A 4,707-nucleotide genomic window follows, 5' to 3' on the forward strand; every position below is an offset into this window, starting at 1 on the left:
CTGTCTCTGGTGTTAGTTGAGTTCCATTTACCCAACAGTTTTCCGTCTTTATCTATTCCTTTCAGTAAATGCAATGGAAGGCCGGGCACAGTGGCTCATGCCTGTAATCCCAGCATTTTGGGAGGCCGAGGCGGGTGGATCACGTGAGGTCAGGGGTTTGAGACCAGCCTGGCCAACATGGTAAAACCCTGTCTCTACAAAAAATACAAAAATTAGCCGGGCATGCTGACACATGCCTATAGTCCCAGCTACTTGGGAAGCTGAGGAAGGAGAATTGCTTGAACCCGAGAGGTGGAGGTTGCAGTGAGCCGAGATCGAGCCACTGCACGCCAGCCTGGGTGTCAGAGCGAGACTCTGTCTCAAAAAAGCAGAACAAAACAAAACAAAAAAAATGCAGCTGAAGTAAGCTCTACACAGAGGCACTTTTGGGGTGCACGTAGAAACCCAATCAACATCTTTCCAAGAGATTGGTATTTTCAAAAGAAATAATAAGCTATTCTCACAGGCCAAATGAATGTTTGACAGCCTAATCAATTGCCCTGAAGCTTTTAGACAGGGCTGATGAATTAGCATAACTTCACAGATCAACTCTTAGATGAGAATTTTCCCATGGAGTTGGCCTGTCACCAATGAATTGCTCAAGAAAACTCAGCCGTACTGACCCTGGCCATCTCCTGCAGGGAGAAATATTTGGTAGGCTTGAGGGATAAGAAAGTCTTTCATTACAATGAAAGTTGGGCAAAGGGGCTTCGTTTGGGGACCTTTTGGTCTTTGAGACTCACTGAGTATTATCTCCTGTGCCTCCTTCTTCGTTCCCACCACTTTAAGGGAGACTATGCAGAATGACAGAATGATTTGGCCTTTTGCAGTGGGCCTCCTTAGGACCCAGCATGATAAGAAGGCCCTAAAAACAAGACTGCCCTGGCGGATCCCTCACCTGCCCCTACACAAGGCTGGCACTGAAGTTCTCTCGAACCTAGGACTGGGAGCCCAAGGCTTGGAGGGCAAACAGCAAAGCTGCATCTAATCTCAGTCAGCTTCAGGGTCAACTAGACAGTGGGAATCATTTGATTTTTTCAATCTGGGCATACTGACTAGGCCATCAGGCCCACCTGGCTCATGCTGGTCTTGCCAGTGTCCCAGCAGCTGGGAGCATGTGCTCAGAGCCATTAAGGGTGAGTGCGGCAGGCCGGACTGTGGAAGGGGCTGGAACAGCTTTTCCCTATTGTTTATCCTGAAGCCTTCTTACCTAGGCGGTCTTTCAAGGATGCCCATGGCCACCTGGGCGTTGTCTCCGTCCTTCTCCTTGAGGATTATAAATCAGTGATCACTGAGTTTATCTCCCAATCAGGTCCCTCTGAGAGTGAAGGAGGCCTTGTTAATTACCACCTTCGTTCAGTAGGCACATACAGAGACTGTCCTGGGCCAAATGGAATGTATGTCACCCTAATTATAAAGGATGGAAAAGAGAACAAAGGTGACTCATTAATGAGACCTTGTAGTCTCCACCGAGTGGAGGACTGTCCCCGAGCCTCATACATTCCAAGGGCAATGGACATGCTTCTGTTATGTAATATTCCAGATGCTGCCACGTCCAATGTACGGAGCACTCCACTTGCTGGTCTGGGAATGCCCTTAGCATAAGGAAAGCCTTGGCCCCAGCCAGAGAAGATCATGCTTTTCTAAGTCAAGGTTATAATTATGCATTTCGACAGCCTCCTTCCTGTAATTGTTCTGATGTTCGTGGCAGGCATGCATGCAGGCAGTGCACCTAGAAGCTGCTGTCTATCACCATCGCCTCTTTACAGCGTTCCTCTCTGATTATGCAGGGAGCACAGGCTTTGACTGGAAAAGTGATCCTAAGAGGCTTAGCATGGGAAAGAAATAGCTAGTACTTTCCAGAAACCATCCCACCACCTTCAGCGGGATGAAGGAAGCCCTGGCTTTGCTGACTTCCCAAGAAGCATCCCAAAAGCTTGCTTAACATCTCAGAAAACAAACCTCTGCATGCATTGATGAAGGAAGAAAAATACAGCCTGTACAGGCCGAGTGCAGTGGCTCATGTCTGTAATCCCAGCACTTTGGGAGGCCGAGACGGGTGGATTGCCTGAGCTCAGGAGTTTGAGACCAGCTTGGGCAACATGGTGAAACCCCGTCTCTACTAAAAATACAAAAAATTAGCCGAGTGTGGGCATGCGCCTCTAATCCCAGCTACTTGGGAGGCTGAGACACAAGAACTGCTTGAATCTGGGGGGCAGAGGTTGCAGTGAGCCGAGATTGCGCCACTGCACTCCAGCCTGGGCGACAGAGTGAGACTCCGTCCCAAAAAAAAAAAAAAAAAACAGCCTGGACAATCACTGGGCCACCTGTCCTTAGGGATTACGGGCGAATTCCAGACTCTGTCCTACCCAGGAAGGAATACCTTTCAGGGGTTGGAAGGATGCCTTTCAAATCACACCTGGTCCTCATTGGCGTTAAATTAAACAAAGTTAGGTGGAGAAGCACCATCAAGGAGCCGGGTATCCCTGTGAAAGAGCAGACGTGGCTGTTGTCAAGGAGGTAATAAGCTCTCTGGCAGGATGAGAAGCAATATTTATTTATCCACCTACAGGATAAAAGAGTATGTATTTGATGAAATAATTTATGCTGAGTGAATGCGAAATATCATCTCTAATTGCAGGCAATTAATATTTTCACTGATAAGGAGAGGGCCCCAGGCTGGCTTGCCTCAAACGGCCCTTACGCTCCAGCAGTTCATACTTCTATTATGTACATAATCCATGGATTACATAAACCCACCTGCACTTAAACCTACCAGCTCCACCCACCCTTGCCAAAGCTGTCACTATGAGAAGAATTAGAACCTTCGCAGATACATTCTGAACCAATGCCAGAGAAAAGGCAGCAGCTTGGAATGTCAGGACCAACTTCGGGAATCTGACCTTTGGGCCATTCCCCAGGCTGCCCTGACTAAAAATACTTTCCTGTATTGCACTGAAAACATTTTCAGCTCATTTGTTATACTGCCTGAGATCCCATCGACTGGAGATTAGACTGACAAGCATCGTCTTAAAAATGTGAATCATGGCCGGGTGCGGTGGTGCACGCCTGTAAATCCCAGCACTTTGGGAGGCCGAGGTGAGCAGATCCCTTGAGCTCGGGAGTTCAAGACCAGCCTAAGCAACACAGTGAGACATCCTATCTTTAGAAATAAAAAATAAATTTAAAAAAAGTGAATCATGAAGTGCCCATTAGACATGTACATCTAGGAATGAAGTGTTCTAACCACCTTGTTTTGCCACTCACGTAGGAGCTCAGCTAGGGATTTCCTGGAGCATATCACAACCACAGTGCCATCACAGAGGGACGAGAACAGAGGTCTAGAACGTCACTGTGTGTCTGCGTGTTCTACTCCCCAAGTAGGGAACGCATCCACAATCTGAGGCTGCCCCGGAGTTTCTGATCCTTCTCTCCACATTGTGGAGCTCCTGCAGTGCGGGCAGCTCCTCCAGTGCCCAGCTCCTGCGTGCGGGTGGCTCCTCCAGTGCCCAGCTCCTGCAGTGCGGGCGGCTCCTCCAGTGCACAGCTCTGTTGCCCAGGCTGGAGTGTGGTGGCACGATCTTGGCTCACTGCAACTTTGGCCTCCCGGGTTCAAGCGATTCTCCTGCTTCAGCCTCCCAAGTAGCTGGGATTACAGGTGCGTGCCACCACACCCAGCTAATTTTTCTATTTTGAGTAGAGATGGGGTTTCACCCTGTTGTCCAGGCTGGTCTGAAGCTCCTGACCTCAGGTGATCCACCGGTCTTGGCCTCCCAAAGTGCTAGGATTACAGGCGTGAGCCACTGCAACCGGCCCCTTCTCTCCATATTCTGATTGTAAGTATCACCTTTCCAACACAGAAATGTCAGCCCTGCTGGGGCTCCGATGTGTGACTGAGATTCAGCTAATTGCATGTCCCCGCAGGAGACTTGGACTCGGAAGTCAGGTGAGAGAGAGGCAGGGAACAGAGCATCGTTTTGTTATCGTGGCTTGTGGCAGAGGGAGCTTGGCTCTGGAGACAGGAACCAAGGCAGCAACATCCTGACTTGGCAGCTGCCTAATCTGGGTGAGGTGGCAGCTCCATCGGTGAGATGGTTCTTCAATGTGATCCTGAGAGTTGGTTGTCCCTGGAAGCCTGCCTACTGCCTGTGTCGCTGGCCCTCCTGCCAGTTACATGAGCCATCTCTATCTCTTCCTAAAGCCCTTCTGGCTTGAATTGGCTAGGCTGGATCCTGTTGTCTGCAGCTAAGAACATCCTGGCTACTGCCGACAAAGCAAAGACAACAACAGGGGGCAGGGAAAAGAGATGTGGAGAAGTGATAGGAGAGGCAGAAAGAGATTCGGGAAGTTGGCAAATATTTTGATAGTGGCCACTATTTATTGAGGCCATACCATGTGCACTATCTTTTTTTTTTTATTATTTGAGACAGAGTCTTCCTCTGTCACCCAGGCTGGAGTGCAGTGGCACGATCTTGGCTCACTGTAACCTCTGCCTCCCGGGTTCAAGCGATTCTCCTGCCTCAGCCTCCCAAGTAGCTGGGATTACAGGCACGTGCCACCATGCCCAGCTAATTTTTGTATTTTCAGTAGAGACAGGGTTTCAGCATGTTGGCCAGGATGATCTCAATCTCCTGACCTCGTTATCCACCCACCTTGGCCTCCCAAAGT

The sequence above is a fragment of the Pongo abelii genome, chromosome 19 (assembly GCF_028885655.2).
Source record: "Pongo abelii isolate AG06213 chromosome 19, NHGRI_mPonAbe1-v2.0_pri, whole genome shotgun sequence".
Taxonomy (NCBI): Eukaryota; Metazoa; Chordata; class Mammalia; order Primates; family Hominidae; genus Pongo; species Pongo abelii.